At 42.1% G+C, this 20,204-nt stretch overlaps 1 pseudogene; it reads right to left on the reverse strand.

The window, feature by feature from the left end:
• Positions 1-14,012, reverse strand: part of LOC121586960 — a 71,165-nt pseudogene extending 57,153 nt beyond the window's left edge.
• Positions 14,013-20,204: the final 6,192 nt, after the last annotated feature.

The raw sequence follows: 20,204 nt of genomic DNA on the forward strand, positions 1-20,204 counted from the left end.
GAAGGAAGGGCCATGTCGTCCACTGAGCTCTGCTCTACTAGCCATTTTTAGTAATTAATCAGTGTGATACTCTAGAGGTAAGAACAAGGTCTTTCAACCTCATAATACTGGCCTTTCATTACACATTCACTGACATCTTTAAAACATGCATTCTCTCTCTGTCTGTCTCTCCTCATTTCGGTGGACACTAGTCTTGAATGTCATTTCAAAGACAAACTATCCTCGTTATTAGTGTCATCATACCTGTATTAATTTAAGTTATCAGTGACATCTTGAAATTGGTCTAATTAACTAATTAGCTTTGGCCCTTCTGATAGGTTAAAGAATTAGGATTCACTCTGAAGTAAATTAGGAGAAAAACTACTGGATTCTGTACCAAGAATTCCTAGTAGACATTTAAGACATCACAGAATCGCCCCTATAGACGCCTACTATTTTACTCTTTGTCAACTCAAATTGTCTTTCCTTATTCTTACACAAAATCATGAATTTATTGTTGGACCAACGGGCCGTGCTCTGCAAACTCCACAAGGCTATGAAAACAAACTTGAGGTCTATAGAAGGTTTAAAAATAATTGGTCCTGATGTCAATCGTTAGGGACAAAAAATGAATGCCCTATTTTCATCTTTGTTCTTCCTTAAACAATTAATGGATATTTCTTTATTATGGCAGGCCACCAAGCCCTTCATTAAAAAGTAAAAATGTCAGTAAATCACAAGAAGTTGTATTACCATTTCAAAGGTAGCCGTCAATCTGCATCTCTGTCAATCTTTGAAGGAAGGGCCATGTCGTCCACTGCAGCTCTGTTCTACCAGCCATTTTTAGTAATTTATCAGTGTGATACTCTAGAGGTAAGAACAAGGTCTTTCAACCTCATTATACTGGCCTTTCATCACACATTCACTGACATCTTTAAAACATGCATTCTCTCTCTGTCTCTCCCGACCCCCCTATGAAAGAAGTGCACTGCTACTTTTCATTAATTTCAACAAACACAGCCATTTTACCTTTCCCAGGCCAGCCCCATGTAGTTATATGAACCATTAATCAGAGATGATGCCCCAAAATCGACCCACAACTCACGTCACTGTCTTTAGTCTTTATGAACTTCTCCCTGTGACAGACACACATGCACATACTCACAACCGCACACACACACACACACACACAACCACCCACACCACACACACACACCAAAAAACATACACACAGTGCTATGCTACAGTACTTGTTCAGTATTAATAATGCTCTTTAAAAGGCCCCATCGTTACATTACTGATTCCTATCAGCTCTACTGTAAGTCACCTCTGACTGCTCCAGGTGCTACAAGGAGAGCCTTATCAGGGATGATTAGAGCCCAGAGCAACTTCTCCCAAGAAAGCATTTTATCTTTGATATGTATATTTCATGTGCATGTTCTCCCTCAAACCTCCTCCTTGCCCCCGGCCCTATCAGTCTCTGTAAGACCTTGGATGCAGGGACCCTTTTCCTTACAGTAAAACCTGTGTCAGCAGGAGAAGTGCTCAAACCAACCTGGAGTCGAGGTACAGAAGAGAATAGAGCCGGACCATTATCCTTACAGTAAAACTACACCAGTTTATTTGGAAGAAAAGTGTACAGTACCTCTGGTGACAGCTGAAGGTGAGGGTTTCTTCGGGAGGTCAGTGTAGCCATTTCCATCCAGACCAGAGCCTTTCTTCTCTGTGGTCGTCGGGGCAGAGGTCTCCATTCTGGACATCAGAAGCTCTGAAGGAAACGACATGAGATGGCATCGTCTTTATCATATCATTATATGATATGTATACAGTAGGCCAATGATATGTATACAGTTGGCTAATGACATGTATACAGTAGGCCACATTATACAGTAGGCCGCATCCTCTGAAGAGATCCACTGTGTTTTCGCAACACCTTTGAAGATAAGGGTGTATTATTCTTAGCAAGCCAAGCTTAGCAATCAATTCAAATAGTGCTGATAAAAAGATTAACAGTTAAATAAACTTTGATGCCAGCCAGGCTAGGTTAAACTAAGCCCCATTCAGAGAGAGCAAACCTGAGCATGAATCACTGGGGTCCTGGATGAAAGCAGCAACTCAAATTAGATTTTCTTTCAGGACAAAACCACTACATGTTTGCACTGCAACCAAAGATAAGCGACTAGGTTCAACAAAGATAAACAAGCGACGCGCTGCCTGCCAAGTCCTCCTTCGTTTAGATGGCTGTTTGAGCACGTTGATGGCTGTTTGAGAGACAGTCAGATTCACACACTGCAGGCTGGGCTCAGTTGAGTTTATATTATAGTTTGCTCGCCCTGCTTTACACAATATAGGGGAGATAGATAGATACACTAAGCCCAGACCTTACAACACGTTCAAGGAAAAATACCTTTGGATTGGGACATCTTGTGCAAGATCATCATCGGTGTCCTATTAATAAGACCAGCCTCCAGCCTAGACTACGTGTAAGTGGGGTATGTGCGGGGGTATGTGGAGATGGGGGAGGAGGAGCGGTAAACTGTCCCTCCCCCTCTGAAGAGCTGCGACACATGGTGTATCATCCCCCAGGGGAGACTGGCCGGACGGACAGGAGACAGAGGAGACAGGGCTATGGGACACTACAGGTGTCAGACACCACACTCTCCTGTTGGTCACCAGGGCTCTCTCCTCTCCTCTCCTCTCCTCTCCTCTCCTCTCCTCTCCTCTCCTCTCCTCTCCTCTCCACTCTACTCCCTTGTTCCATGACACTGATGAGGAGGTCAGTAAGATCCACTGATAGTTAAAAGTGACACTAATTCCAACCTCATCTAAACGTGTGAATGGCACATCATCATTACTATGGCGTAATTCATGATCAGAAGGGGGACTGAGCAGCTAAAAACTCTAGCCTGACTGATGTTTACTAATCAAAACCAAAATACACCAGAGGACAGGCTGACTGGGGCATGAATGAACGACACCACACTACTGCTGTCATGTGCCACATTTACCACCCTCCCCACAAAGCAGCATCGGTGGAGAAAAAGGGCCCCTGGCCCCTCACACCTGCTAGGCTGTCTCAAAGAGACACCACAGTAGACAAAGCTGTCCATCAGGCCTTTACCTTCTGCCAGCCATTCCAGCTTGTTCAAGGGGCAGTAAACTGTGTTTTAACAATGTAGACCTACAAACTCACTGTCTGTCCGGCCTGTTTAACTGTTTCACCCTGTTAACTGTTTGTGACTCAGTCTGTGAAAACGAAATGGGTTCTCAAGAATGGCACAGAAAAGTTCAGTTCATGTCAAATGTGTGTGTGTGTGTTTGTGCATGTGTGTGTGCGCGTTCGCATTCCTGAGTGTGTTTTTGTGTGTGCCTTCGTGTCAACATATGAATGTCTTATCTCTGAGAGTCATGGCTAAATCTATTGATGGTAGAAACAATAAATTGCAAATGGGGTATTTATTGTGTACCATACAATTATTAAAGTTGAAAAGCTAAATAAATGTGAGGGAATAGACTAGTATTATTTTCGTAGCTAGGAGATGGTTAATTACCATGATAATAAACCCAGCAGTAGATTTAGATATGCAGCTGTGAGGAATAATGAACTTCTACCTCCTATTGTTAACCGCCATTGCCTTTAAAGACAACACACAATGATCCATTTAACCGTGAAAACGAACAATGCAAAGCCTAACAAAAAGGTTATTTATGACAGAAGAACAACAACTCCTCAAACTACTTTCCCATTCAGCCTCTATCTTTGTGTTGAAATCAATGCCTGTTTGTTTTAGCGCCTCGGTCTTTAACTGAAGTTCCCTCCAATACTGTTCAGCTCTCCTTTCCTTTCAGGAGCTCTGAGAGAACAGGAAGCTCAAGCGTCCTCCTGGGTTTTTTCTTTTTCTGTCTCATCTTAGGTATTGCCATTTTTTACAGGGTATATCCCATGTGTCTCTAAATCCACACCCTACTAGACCTCCAGAAAAAGGTAAAGATTTAATGCGCTGTATTCTGTTCTTACTTTTCAACTATTGTATATTTAACATGGCCATCAGTACTTATGAGTCATTGTAGTTCCAGGTCATTGAAGTGTAATAATCAGGAAAATGTCTGAATAAGATAGGAATGGAAAGATGTTCCTCATCCCTAAGAGACTGAGAAGTGATTGAGTACAGTTATCCAGTTAACCCAATGTCCAGTCCACTTCCTGTGTGCAAACGCAAGTAGACAAAACACAGCTGGATGTAAAAATGCGAGGCCAGGTTGAACCACTCTTAGCTAAACCAATGGAGACTTTCCTCTTGTTAATCTAATCATTTTTTCACTAACAAGCTCAAAATTCCAAGAGCAGAAATTAACTAAATATTAGCCATGATCGTTAGACCGTTAGACATAGTTGTATGAAAAAGAGTCTTGGACAAAAAGTATTGTATCATATGGTTAGTTGATGAGCAACAAAAATATCTGGGCGTATTAACTGTAGTTCTGAGTTACTCTGACATACATGTATTATTCTTGTGAGAAACCCAGATGTCCTAGGATTCAAAATGGCCTGCCGTGAGAGAGAAGGGTATTCCCGGTGTCTGGAAAAATTAATGTCTCTGCATTCCAGGTGCTGGTCTCCTGCTTTACCGGAGCAGAGTGCAGTTTGGCACATCACAGAGTATTACATGCAGCTTCCCACAAAACATCACCACGTTTAGTTATTACACCGCAAGCTGTCAGCCAAACAAATGACTGTGACTGAACTCTGAAAGGTCACAGTAGTGCAGTAAAATCACAGAGTAGAGTCAGTCCCACTACTCAGCCTCTCTCTGAAGGGACTGAAGTGTCGGGCACTTTCTGGAATTGATGTACCCTCTTCTGAAAAATGGTAATCTCGTAAAAGCAGCCCACATACTGTTTATGAATATAAGCACAAGTGGGAGATCACTTGTGGTGGCGTTTGAATACGAATAATCTTTATTATTTGGAGTATGTTTGTACCATAGACTACATGCAGAAAATGTCAAGTTAAACAAGGTTGTTCTGCCAAACCATTTGAATAGGTGAATCATTTCCCCGTCAAAAGGCCCACCAAGGGTCTTCTGAGAATACACTCTGAAGAGTGTATTAGTCACTGGACGAGTCTCTAGCCTAGACATTTTTTATTACAACAAGGGCTAACATTGACACGAGCGGTGGCGTGTATTCATGGATGCATTTTACATTTACATTTTAGTCATTTAGCAGACGCTTTTATCCAGAGCGACTTACAGTTAGTGAGTGCATACATTTTTTCATAGTGGCCCCCCGTGGGAATCGAACCCACAACCCTGGCGTTGCAAGAAGAAAAAATAAAAACATTAAATAATGTATCCTTCGTCTATCTGTGTTTCATAATTTTCCTTCAATTTGCAAGAGGCTGAATGTATCTCACCGGAGAAAGCATCCGCGCGAGCGAAACAGCGCCCCTCTGTCTCTGTATGTGTAGGCCATCTATCTGATGCTGTCTGGTCAAAAAGAGTATGACATTGTTGCTGCCCGTAGCATTGAATGCAAGGGAAACCAGCGAGCATTTGGCCTCCCTTGATAGCCAACCAGCGTTGAGCTAAATTGAGTGAGCTCAACTGTGAATGGTCCTGGTGCACCAAAAAGCCAGTTTGGACTTGGCTTCACTCCAATCACATCACATCGAGAGCAATACGTCATTGACAGAATCAACTTGAATTGTTGCATCTCGTTGTGTTGTTGTCCGGTGGCTTGCTAGCTAGCTAAAATTGGCCCTTTTCTAAATTAGCCATGGATGGAGATAGGGATTTGGACTTGTGGTTTTACTTAATTCTCCATACTGGCCAATGATTATAACGGCAATTCTGATCCAACCATAAATTCATACATTGTGCCCCTGGCCTGAGAGGATGGAAGTTCCATTTGTAGCTTGATGTAGAAGGCTAATGTTAACTAGCTAACGTTGCCCATAAAAAGGAAGTTAGGCTAGGGAGCAAGCATTTTAGCCAGGTAGCCTAGGACAAAAAATATAAGCGTGTACTGTATAACAGAGTCATAGACCATTTTGTCAACATGAAAGAAAGGAGGATGGCATTGGCGTTTCTCTACAAGGTGAGTCAACATGTTTTTTCTACTTGCACGAACGAACGCACGCACGCACACACACACACACACACACACACACACACACAGAGAAATCAGAACCATGGGTAGCCACATCATATTTATCTTACATTGATTGGACTAAATTATTTTTGGTATATTTTAGTTGTCACTGTATTAGACTAAGCATAGGTGATTAGATGATGTTGAAATGTTGAAGTTGAAATGGTGCTGGAATAATGGAGGCAGCTCCTGTTTAGTTGTTTAGGAGTCCAAAAATGTCGGAAACATTAACTTGCTTGACCATGCTGTAGGTCATGTAACTGTTTGTTACATGCAATATGCTTTGTGGACTTCAATCTGGTTTTGTGATGAAACAAAAGTGTGGTTGAATTTATTCTGCCACTGTGTCTTCTTATTGTCTTGGCCTTAGGTCTATATATCACGGTGGCAAGGCATGTGAACTAACAGGTTATAGAGCAAACAACACAATTATCACAACACATAGGTTGTAATATGACATTTGTTTCTGACTTAGCTTCTCCAGTGATTTTACCCACTCACCGCTACTGCACAAGAGAAAATGGGAGCTAGCCTGGGAATCCACACTGAATCCCGCTATTCACTATCACACGATCCATATCGTTATTATTTCACTTCAATTGGTGAAGTGAAACAATAGAGAAACGAAGCATGATTCAGTTAAGAATCATCAAAGTCACAGTCATCATGCCTGAGGGGCAGTGATGCTCCTCTCTCCCTCTATAGGATCAGAGGAGATTGGTTGGTTGGCTGGTTGTGGATAGACGAAGCAGAGAGGAGCAGAGAGGAGAGGAGGAGAAGAGAGGAGCCCCGTGGATACGAACCCATCCCCTGCCTGTACGTGTAATATCCTGTGGGTGATCTCTTCAGGTCCTGGCAATGCCAACCAGATGTTGCGCTTACAGCTCTAACTCCACTTCAGAGGAGAAATCGCCTACTAGAGGATTTAGCCTGTCACCGTGACTCAGCCCAAAGAATTACTGCTCCTCTCTCGTCTGCTAGAGATACAGGCCTCTTCAGGCAAAGAGGAGGTGTCTCTCGTCTCTTAACACAGGTTTACAGTAGCTACCAGAGCTAGCTCCGCCATGTGTATTGCCCAGAGCAACGAGGGTTACGCCCTGGCCCTTCATATCCCTGAGCAACAGTGAAGTGGCATGTGGGCATTGATTAACCGCTTGGTATCACCACTATGCCTTTTCATCCAGATGCCAAATGGTGTGTTAAACTATGTTACACATCTCATGTTTTACAGCCACAGTTTTAACTCCTTCTGTTATCTCTGCTGTTGGCAGCTGAGCCTCTAAACGGGTGAGTAACAGTTCATCACCAAAACGTCACCCTGATCAGCAACACCCTGATCTCTCCATTTAGCACAACATTAACCTCTTAACCAACCAGTAAGCTCCTGCTCAGAGGAAGCTGTAGCCATGACAGGGAAATACCACAGCCAGAGGGATCTCTTCAAACACCCTTAAGCCATGGCTGTAACCACTCTCCAGTCCACCAGCCACAGCTGCCAAACAGCGGCATAACAGAGAGAAACACACACAGCTCACGTAAAAGCCATGCAGTACTAATGGCTACTGACACAGTGGAAAGGCCCAGTGACCCCAGCGAGGCTCTGGTGCTCAGTGTGAAGGCATGAGGGCCCACAGGATGAAGACTGCTACTGCCTCTGACAGTCTTTGGCTGCGTCCCAAGTGAGACCCTACTCCCTATATAGTGCACTACTTTTGACCAGAGCCCTATGGGCCCTGGTCAAAAGTAGTTTACTAAATAGGGCGCCATTTAGGATGCAGACCTTGCCTTCTACAGGGTGGAGCGAGGCCTCGGAGGGCCTGCGGAGGGGCCCAACCAGGTCCTAACCCTGCGCCTGATTGTAGGAGCTGGGAGCTGAGAGTGCTGCCTTGTGGGGAGAAGAAGGCAAGGGGGATTGATTGCAAAGGGATAACACATGGGCTGGGTGAATACCACATGTAAGACAAGCCCCGTTCTGGGCTTTCTAGTCTGTCAGTAAGGAGTCTGTGGCTTGGCTGCGTTTCAGCTCTTTTCCAATTTCATCACTTGTCGCATGGATCTAATACAGAACCCCTACAGGCAGGATTTGGGTTGCTGCTTTGAAGCTATTCAGCGCTGACAAATAAGTTATCACATCTCGAGTTTCTTCCCTTGCCATGGCCAAATCATGAAGGCTTTTCTCAATGCAAAATCAAAACTATCCCCTACCCTCTGACACCATTCAAAGTCCACTGAGTCCCTGGCACCAGTCACTGGTTTTAGGATGCATTTGAAATGGGTGGTGTTGTTGATTGTGTTCACTTCTTTTCACGAGGACATTTCTATTACTGATATCACACACACACACACACACACACACACACACACACACACACACACACACAAAACACACACTCCCTGTTGCTGTCAAAAGGAGTCAGAAGAGATCATCAGGGTTATAGCGTCCCTTCAGGAATTAATTAACTGGTGAATCAAAGCAGAGCCATAGGAACTATGAGTCACACTACATTAAATACAGTACTGAGGACGAGGACCAGAGGAGGAGAGAGGCCCATGTCCCCTGTGGCCCTCTGGTCCGGAACTTTGATTTCTCATGTCTCTTGGTGTGTGTGTGTGTGTGTGTGTGTATGTGTATGTGTATGTGTGATGTCTCTTGGTATGTGTGTAATGTCTTGGTATGTGTGTGAGTTATCTGTGATGCCATTGCATGAAACGGAGCTCTGTTTTCATCATGTATATTTGCATTTGCGTTAAAATAGATTTTTCTGCTTATGATACAGTATCTTATTATGAGGGGCACAGCTGGTTGGGATTGATTAATACCAATTAGTCGACCAATATCTACCTCAGCAGTGCAAATATGCTATAAAATGTTTACTGTCATCTAGAATCTAGATTATGCAAAAACAAAGGTACGTAGGAGAGAGAGAGAAAGAAAAAAAAAGAAGAGAGAGAGAGAGAGAGAGAGAGAGAGAGAGTGACAAAGAAGATAATAGAGGAAGTCTAGCTGTGAGACCAAACTGATTCTGGAGTTGAGCTCTGTGTTGTTGATGTCTGAGCCTGCTCCTGTAGAGTGCTGAGAGAGAAAACACACCTCACTGTTTGTTTGAGCTAAAGAAATTAAATAAATATGACCTGTAGATATCATCAAACACAGTGGCTGAGCTGAGACTCTTAAAAGCTGCAATTTTAATATATTTCTAAGATGGTCTTATAATGCAAGATACATCCCAGCTAGCACATTTGGTTCCTTGGAAGTTGTGGGAACGTACATTTTTGGTTTCCCATTGATTTACCTGACCGGTAAAAGTGAACGTTTTCTAAACGTTCTGAGAACGGAAGTGAACATTTTGCCTGTTCTGGGAAAGTTAATTTTTAGGTTGCAGGGAGGTTCTGAGAACGTTTTACTGTGGTTCCCTGAAAGTTTTCCTGGGAGGTTTTATTCATGTTCTGAGAACGAAAATTATAGGTTATTTGAAGATAATTATTTAACTTTCTGAGAACATGTTTCAATAAGACTTAAAAATACTGCTAGCTTAGTTTGAGTTAACAGTTTTAAACTCCAAGCACAGACAGAAATTCATTTGCTTAGGCATTAATCATGCAAACACATTTATTTTTATTGTGGCATGGTTTCAGGGAGATTCAAACCTATAATCTTCTGTTCTCTATCCATGGAATTAGTCCACTGTGCCACCAGGATGGAGCTAGCATGCCATGTTTGTTTTATTTACTCATACAGAGCTGGTCATTTTTCTCTATTTAAACAGTCCTCATTTCAAATTAAACAAACACTTATTAAGATCAAGTGTGGCCAATTAGTGGGTGTGGCCAACACTCCTGAACACAGTTAACAAGATAGAGGATAGAGAGAGATTTGTTGATGCTGAGAACGGAATGTGTATGTTTTTAAATAGCATTCTTAGAACGTTCTTTGAATGTTACTAATGTGTTCTTGTGATTTTTATGGACATTTTTCTAAATGTTCTGAGACCATGTCTTTAAATAGAACCACGACGAAACCTATAGAAAACTTTATGCTGAAGTGCTAAAATTGCCACAGAAGAACGCTGTTTCTTAACGTTCTCGGAACAATTTGAGAACTTTACTTTAAATAGAACCATGAGGAAACGTGTAAGAAAAGTTATGCTTAAGTATTGAAATTCACACCTAAGAAACATGAATGTTATGCGCTAGCTGGGTACACTGCATCATTCCCAGAACATTGTGGGAAGGTTGTATGCAAAATAACCATAGGACAACCACACTCTCACCAAGCGCTAAGAAACATATTGTTCTCAGAACGTTATGCGCCAGCTGGGATATTGGCCTCTTTTTTGTTAAAATTTTTGCACATTAAACAAAACTTATATTAGACAAGACAGTGTAATGAGTGAATAAATAGTTGATAGATGCTAAGTTAAACAATGGAATTAAACAAAGTTTGATTAATATTCAAATTCCCTCCAAAGATAGCAATTGGTTTGACCTGAGCCATATGTGATGTGGTGTTGAGAGGAATAGTACAACAATGTTCATGCCTTTGTCTGAGCCAAAGCTGTAGAAACAGCCAAGCTGGATAACTGTATAATACAGTTTACATGAAGGTGAAAATGCATGGTATTAACACTGACAGTTTCAAACTTTACAGTCAGAGTTTTTCCTCTGAATCAGAGGAGAACAGAGTTTACACAGCCTGACAAAATCGACTCACTTCACATGATGTAATCCATAAGGACTGTGTCATAAGAAAATGTGAGGTGAGCCGCTGTTTTTTTGTGGTTCTAGTGTTGTCCCCTTAGGACAGAGACAGTTAATGCTGCCTTTGTCGATAGAGCCATAGCACGCGCACACACACACACACACACACACACACACACACACTGCTGTGGTCAGGGGCCTCTCTGAACAAACCAAAATATTAGTTCTCTGGAGGGTATGGCAGCAATTACTGCGTGGGAAGAAGGGAAACTCTGAGAGCGAGAGAGAGAGAGAGAGAGAGAGAGAGAGAGAGAGAGAGAAAAAAAAAGGAAAAGAAGAGAGGGAAGAGAGACAGAGACAGAGACAGAGACAGAGACAGAGACAGAGACAGAGACAGAGACAGAGACAGAGACAGAGACAGAGACAGAGACAGAGACAGAGACAGAGACAGAGACAGAGACAGAGACAGAGACAGAGACAGAGACAGAGACAGAGACAGAGACAGAGACAGAGAGGGGAGGGGGAGGTTAAGTAAGCATTTCACTGTTAGTCTACACCTGTTGTTTACGAGCATGTGACAAATAAAATGTGATTTGATTTGAGAGAGGGAAGGGGGTGGTCATGTGATGTGATTGAGTGTAGATTAATTGTAAATGCCCACTTCTAAACAGTTGGACATCAGATAACATTTACAATTCTAATAAAATTAAAGATAACTATATATAGGTATCTCATAGCAATTTGTAATATTTTCAAACAGGCAGAAATAAGAATAAGATATCATCCAATAGAAAGCTTTATTTCACTACATGGTAATGCCTACGGTGTAAGCCTTATCCAACCTGTTATTTCTAGTGTTTAGCCAGTGGCATTTCCTTTCACCTACCTGAATGACTTCCTAGGCCAGATAGCTTAATTGGTGCTGTGTTCTTGTTTATGGGGATAAGATACTTTTCAATCCTCTCAGTGGAGAGTTTTACTCACTTTTTATTCAGACTTCTCCCCTGCTCCTCTCTCTCTCCTGAATACCAGACTCCACTTCTATTCCACTTTTTCAAACACTTAAAAAACCAGGAAGTCGCTCTTTTTTTGTCTGTGTTTTCCACAGTTCTCTGGAGAAGAGAAAAGCTAGCAAAATCAATAAAGGCATTCGTGGAGTGGGACAACGGTGTGAAAACGGCTGCAGAATGGCTCTGCTTGGTGAGAGTCTGTGTCCCGAATGGCACCATATTCCCTATATAGTGCACTGCTTTTGACCTGGGCTGGATAGGATGCCATTTGAGAGGCTGAGATGAAAGTGGGGGTAGGTTGATGACCGCAGCCCCAAGCCTCAGTCCCCTTTGAATAATGTGAAAGGCCCATCATTTCTTTAAATCTTTTCAACTCTTTGCTGCCTGACTGCTGGAACTCTTCATTCTGCACAATAGCAAATGCACTAAAACTTTTTTTCTAATGCAAATGAACTAAACCAACCATTCACATACAAACACACATCCCAGGCCAGAACCCACTCTGTTTGAAAACAGCCGGGATGAGAGTGGTTACATATTAGAGGACATATTTAGAACCTTTTTTAATATTACTCATATTTGTACACATCTTTGTCCATTTGATTATAATGCGTATCTCTATTAACAACCACCACTAGCTTATTTTCTCTCAAATAAATATAAGACTATTAGCAAATGCATATCCAAATGTTGTTTCATGTTCTGATTGTAATTGATTAACACATTAATAACACAACAGGGAAACATTAACAATGAATATTAATTGGTTCCATTGAAATGCACAGCAATGTAAATGTTCTGCATTGAGCGTGACCACTAATGACTCTCAGTAGCAAACACACTAACTTTCTACTAGTTGGATACCTTTCAGATTCAGGGGATTTAGGAAGGGTATCTTTCATTCAAGTAGCCTAAACTCATGAAAGCTCAAGTTAAAGCTAGAATCCTTAATTGAAACAATAATAAAGCGATCATCCAGCCTCTGTTTTGGTAAAACGCTGAGGGATGGGCCTGGAGAAATGTAATCATTCTCAAATTCATATACATAGTTATGGATGCAAGGACAGACCTTCCATGATATAAAAATTATAGTTTTAACTATGTTTTGAGGCTATACCGCGTTTGTTCACATTGTTTACAAACATTGGAGTAAAACAAGCTTATATTTGGGGTTCTGATGGGGTACGACAGTTGAACTAAACTCATGAGGCATTTATAAGCTTTATCCAAAAATGGATGCAGCAACTAAGGATTCTATCTAAGCAACAATAGGCCTATGATGTCTCATGCAGAATTTTGAGCGCATCTCCTGACGAATAGATCAAGTTGCAGGGCAGAATTTGTTACATTCCAATGTCAAGTGAGTTAGGTTGATAGTGGAGATAATAAAGTGTTTCAAGTAATCAGAATGTGTAGTTTTGTCTCATCTATATGGCTCATGTTCACAATTTGCATTGTTTTTATTTATTCTGTATGGTCAATATTCCAAAGAAAACGCTATTTTAATAGGTTCCGTTTAAATACCTTTTTAGGCAACTCAAAGTAACAATTTCAAATTTGCTCTAAAACGAATGTTTCTAATTATTTGGTAACATATTAGTAATAAGAAAAATCTTCTAATAATTAATAAGAAAGATGATTTCCAGAGTTCATCATCACATGCATGTCCAGTCCACCTACCTCAGTGGTGATGCCTGTGGTCGGTATGGTCTGAGTATGACCCGGTGTCCCCTCCGTTCTGTTTGTCCAATAGTTCTGTACAAGTTTCAGCAACGCGATCGAAGATTACCGTTAGGTCAAACTTTCTCGGTCAAAAAGCAAGAAGTAACAAACTCCTTCCAATGCAAGAATGAAATCCATAAAGTCTAGTCTAGTAGCTTAAACACGATCAAGACTAACTAAATTATTCTTCACAACTTCTCATAAAGTTCACCGTAGAGTTTATGTGCGTCGACTCAACTTTTACAATCCATCACGGAGAATAAACGAAACAAGTTTTTGAAATCGATCCTCCCTTACTAAGAAAACATTGCAGGATATCGAACTTTGTAGCCTAAAGAGGTCTAAAAGGTTTGAGGGTGGTTCATTCTTCGTTAGAAATGTGGTATTGAGACGCCAGGCTGATATGTTTTCAATCTGGTCCCCCTCATTCTCTCTCTCCCCCTCTGTCTCTCTTCTCTCACTCCTCTCTAGCTCTCTGGTGAGTATTACCATTTGCTGTACCAGATGGGCCGGGCTAGCCAAACCAACTAAGGCTCTAGGTGTAGAGAAAAGTTGGGTAAAGTTTCACCATTGTTTAATATTAGGGGTTTAACCTGCATCCAAACTCCCCATAAGATGTTAGTGTCTTAGCCAATTAAAATAGACATGTTTTAATTATAATGTTTTATTTAAAACATAGTAGACTAGTTTGTATGTGTAGGATATATTATCTGTAGATATGCCTTAAAAATAAGAAATAATTGCATAATAATAACATTACATTTAGATAAATGAAAAAACTGGAGTCATTTTGTGAGCTGAAGTGTATGCAATTTATTTATCCTCAACAGTAAACAACCAACGTCCTTACCACCCGAATTCCAGCCCTTCTTATTACCTCGAAGTGCAGGCACTGAAACGCGTGTAGCCCAATTTAACGATTAACTAAATGAATTACATAAATTATAACAAATATGATCATTAATGCATATTTGGAATATTGGAGCCAAGAAACGAAATCTGCCATAACAAGGTAATTACCCTAATGTATACCATAGGTATTTAATCTTATGCTAATTTATTAATAATATATTCATTTGGACAATCATATTCATCCGCGGCATGTTGTGTAGCCCAATTCTCTCGAGCACCTGTGTTTGGATTATGTTTTTCGATGAGCAGTTATTAATCAATCGAACTAACGATATTGGACATTTGTAGAATATAGGCCTATTTAATTTCTATAATTGAGAATAACTCAAATTGTATGATGTTCATTGCTTCTTAGACCATTGAAACGTTTTATTTATATAGCAGAACTGTATTGTGTATAGGCCTAGTGGTCATTGACACATTTTGGAAGGTCCTCTTCCAGTAATTGCCGTGATGGTTGCAGACAGCACAGCACGGGCCCTTTTCCTTTCTAACTATTCAGACTAGTTCCAGTCTAAAATTCAGTCAGTGTTCCAAAACAAGCATATAGGTAGGCCTACGGTCTGTCACTTCATACCTCAGTCGTTAAAAAATATATGTGTGGTGAGAACCAAATAGAACATAATTGTGTTGGGTTGTATTTAACCAATAGTCCAGTAGATATGTTCATTTCATATAAAATAATGACATCTAGTGGAGCAATGGATAACTTGCATGGACAAAGACACATTAGAGAGGTATCAATAGGCAACCTTAGGCAATTAGAACATCCGTAGCTTCCAGTTTTACACGAAGTGCAGAACATTTTAAATCAAATTAAATTGATTCTAAGTAACCCCATCCATCATGGTAGATATCGGGGCATTCTAAAACCCACAGGGCATACTTTAGAACTCATAGAGGCCATAGTAGGGTACTTGTTTGTTCACAAGTAATATTCGCCTTGTTCTTGTGCCAGCGATCGTAAAGACAGGAATTTTAATGAGTATCTTAGCGTCATGTCTACTATTAAGGAAGTCTCGAGGTATTGCTCGCCTGAGGTAGAGTACCTCATGATAAACTGTAGACCACCAAGAGAGTTTTCATCTATATTTTTCGTAGCCGTCTATTTACCACCACAAACCGATGCTGGCACTAATACCGCACTCAATGAGCTGTATAAGGCCATAACCAAACAAGAAAGTGCTCATCCAGAAGCGGCGCTCCTAGTGGCCGGGGACTTTAATGCAGGCAAACTTAAATGCGTTTTACCTCATTTCTACCAGAGGGAAAAAAACTCTAGACCACCTTTACTCCACACACAGAGACACATACAAAGCTCTCCCTCGGCCTCCATTTGACAAATCTGACCTTAATTATATCCTCCTGATTCCTGCTTACAAGCAAAAACTAAAGCAGGAAGTACCAGTGACTCGCTCAATACGGAAGTGGTCAGATGATGCGGATGCTACGCTACAGGACTATTTTGCTAGCACAGACTGGAATATATTCAGGCATTCATCCAATGGCATTGAGGAGTATACCACCTCAGTCACCGGCTTCATCAATAAGTGCATCGACGACGTCATCCCCACAGTGACCGTACGTACATATCCCAACCAGAAGCCATGCATTACAGGCAACATCCGCACTGAGCTAAAGGCTAGAGATGCCACTTTCAAGGAGCGTGACACTAATCTTGACGCTTATAAGAAATCCCGCTATGCCCTCAGACGAACCATCAAACAGGCAAAGCATCAATACAGGACTAAGATTGAATCCTACTACACCGGCTCTGACGCTCGTCGGATGTGGCAGGGTTTGCAAACTATTACGGACAACAAAGGGAAACCCAGCCGCGAGCTGATCAGTGACGCGAGCCTACTAGACGAGCTAAATGCCTTTTATGCTCGCTTCGAGGCAAGCAACACTGAAGCACGCATGAGAGCACCAGCTGTTCCGGACGATTGTGTGATCACGCTCTCCGTAGCCGATGTGAGCAAGACCTTTAAACAGGTCAACATTCACAAGGCCGCGGGGCCAGACGGATTACCAGGACGTGTACTCAGAGCATGCGCCGACCAACTGGCAAGTGTCTTCACTGACATTTTCAACCTCTCCCTGACCGAGTCTGTAATACCTACATGTTTCAAGCAGACCACCATAGTCCCTGTGCCCAAGAAAGCGAAGGTAACTAACGCCCCATATTCCTCACGTCGGTAGCCATGAAGTGCTTTGAAAGGCTGGTCATGGCACACATCAACACCCTCATCTCGGAAACCCTAGACCCACTCCAATTCGCATACCACCCCAATAGATCCACAGATTACATAATCTCAATCGCACTCCACACTGCCCTTTCCCACCTGGACAAAAGGAACACCTATGTGAAAATGCTGTTCATTGACTACAGCTCAGCGTTCAACACCATAGTGCCCAAAAAGTTCATCACTAAGCTAAGGACCCTGGGACTAAATACCTCCCTCTGCAACTGGATCCTGGACTTCCTGACGGGCCGCCCCCAGGTGGTAAGGGTAGGCAACAACATATCTGCCACGCTGATCCTCAACACGGGGGCCCCTCAGGGGTGCGTGCTTAGTCCCCTCCTGTACTCCCTGTTCACCCACGACTGCGTGGCCAAGCACGACTCCAACACCATCATTAAGTTTGCTGACGACACAACAGTGGTAGGCCTGATCACCGACAACGATGAGACAGCCTATAGGAATGAGGTCAGATACGTGGCAATGTGTTGCCAGGATTACAGCTGCACTATCAATAGCATCCTGACCGGTTGCATCACCGCCTGGAATGGCAACTGCTCGGCATCCGACCGTAAGGCGCTACAGAGGGTAAAGCGTACGGCCCAGTACATCACTGGGGCCAAGCTTCCTGCCATCCAGGACCTATATACTAGGCGGTGTCAGAGGAAGGCCCAAAAAACTGTCAAGGACTCCAGTCACCCAAGTCATAGACTGTTCTCTCTGCTACCGCACGGCAAGTGGTACCGGAGCGCCAAATCTATGTCCAAAATGTTCCTTAACAGCTTCTAGCCATAAGACTGCTGAACAATTAATCAAATGGCCACCCGGAATATTTACATTGACCCCCCCTGTTGTTTTTACACTGCTGCTACTGGCTGTTTATTATTTATGCATAGTTACTTTACCCCTACCTACATGTACAAATCACCTCGACTAACCTGTACCCCTACACATTGATTTGGTACCGATACCCCCTGTATATAGCCTCGTTATTGTTATTTTATTGTGTAACTTTTTATTTTATTTTTTACTTTAGTTTATTTAGTAAATATTTTCTTTACTCTATTTCTTGAACTGCATTGTTGTTTAAGTGCTCGTAAGTACGCGTTTCACGGTAAGGTCTACACCTGTTGTTTTCGGCGCATGTGACAAATACAATTTGATTTGATTTGATTAGAGGCCTTGGGAGGAAGAGTCAAAGATGTGTCAGAGTTGGGGTGTGGTTGGTGGTTGCACAGTGAAGTTATTGTGAGATCATACTTGTTGTGAGATTTTTCCATATGATCTCACACATTCCTAAAACAGCACCACGGCCTGTATACAGATAGAGCCAATGAAGCCATTGTTGTGTGCAGCTGTGGGTTTTCAAAGTCCGATTATGAGTGTTTTTTTGTGTGTATTTGACAACAATATGAAAATGAGGATGGTGAGCCGTCCACCTTGCTATTCCATATTACACCACATGGTGGCAGTAGGTCTCCTGTTATTGATACGTTGACTCTTACTGAGATATTCGTGATAATATTTCCATGTTTTTGAGTGCGTTACTACTGCTTCAGTATCTGGTCCTCTGTAGCTCAGTTGGAAGAGCATGGTGCTTGCAATGCCAGTAGTGGGTGCAATTTCCAGGACCACACGTGGGTACAAACATATGCACCCATGACTGTAAGTCGCTTTGGATAAAAGTGTCTGCTAAATGGCATATATTATTATATATTATGGTAGCCTAGAGTAATCGTTTTTGGAAGCCATGGTGAGAGGGTGAAAGGGTTAGATAAGCTATGTTAGTAATGCTGCAGGAATTATAAGTTCAATGAAATGAATAGCAGATGTCCCTGAAATCCTTTAGTAAGTCTCCATCTAGTGGTATTACAATCACTCGCAATACACAGAGAAAGGACACTAATGTCAATAGGTGTACAGTACAGTGAAGTTGCTGCAATGTCAATCTGACATAATTGGGCATTTTAAAGTGGACCTTCGATAGCTAAGGCTATTCAGAAGATAACTTCAGTCCGTTAAACACGTTTACTAAATTTTTCTATTCATATAGAAAAATGGTAATGAAATTAAATACATGTGGATCTGTGGCATGATCAAAGACGTAAATCTGTAATTAAACTTGGCTAATTTACCTGATGGATGGGTATGTCTTTGTATAAAGTTTAGTCTTCAGTAACCTTAGCTCCTGAACACATGCTAGATGACCTCTGACCTTTAATATCCGCAGAGGTTTCTTTGTGGTCCTGAAAGACATACACACGCACAAACACACACACACACACACACACGCACACACACATGCCCTGGCCGAGTGTGTTTTGTATCAGATATGCTGCCTGGCCAGGCTGCATGAATAATACCCTGTCTTACTTGACCCCAGGTGACCTGTACATTTTCCATGGTAATTGATTAAGTGCCCAGACTCAGCCATGTTTGTTATGAGTGAGCCACACTGTTGACCTTAACGCTGGTACAGGATTGAGATTGATCCACCATGCAGCAGACCCACAGCACAGTACCATTTTATTGTGTAGTATCATTTCACCAGGGTCGGATGACGTTACATCACTGTGAAAACAAGGTACAGAATAGTGAAATCTGTTGAATCGGTACATTCTTTGAGGTGGTTGAAAGACACAAGGAATGAATGCATCATTCATTGTCCAGTTTATTTAGTTCTGTTCTGTCCTCCTTTGTAAAGTATTATGCAATTAGTACACTTTCATTATATATTTTGTATTAGATCATTATGCTCAGACTGCTAATACACGTTATGCAAAGAAATCTCAAATTCAGATTTCGATTTATTCTTACAAAACCTCCAGATCAGGGCTTTCAGCAGCAAAGATACAAATGACGCATTGGTGTCCTCAGGGGTGTGAAAGGAGTATGCCCTCCACTGCCATCATCCATTCAGCTTCCTGCCAGCCCTACAGTTCCCACAGATCACAGAGAGCACTCTCTGTTTCACCCTGAGTGTGTCTGCTGGCACCGCGCCAGGACGGGCTGAGCTGCCACTCTGAGGGACGAGGACAAGGGACGGCAGGCCCAGCCCAGTGAGACCAGAGACAATGGGCACTGACACACCGACTGACTCAGCCTGGCTGGCCTGGGCTCTGTCACACACGCTCTGTCTCCTCTCCTTCTGTCTTCTCTTTCAGCCTGCTAGACCAGGTTGAGGCTGCAGTCTGCAGGGACAAGATAGGGACTACTGTATGAACCATTTTATTCTATGATGTTGTTCTCGTAAGATGGCACTTTGTCTTTCATACGGTATCTTCGACCAGCACCAAGTAGGACAACGTTTTAGTTCTTGTGTCTGCACTGTGTTGGTAACCAACAGGCATTTTCAGTAGCATTTCTGTTGTTTAAACATACTTGGACACCATAACTTGAGGTGTGTATTGTCTTAGAGTATTCTGGCTGTCATATATTCATGATGTCATGGTCATGATGTAATTCTCAGCCAGTAGGTTTATGATGA

This window comes from Coregonus clupeaformis, chromosome 6 (genome assembly GCF_020615455.1).
Source record: "Coregonus clupeaformis isolate EN_2021a chromosome 6, ASM2061545v1, whole genome shotgun sequence".
NCBI lineage: Eukaryota > Metazoa > Chordata > Actinopteri > Salmoniformes > Salmonidae > Coregonus > Coregonus clupeaformis.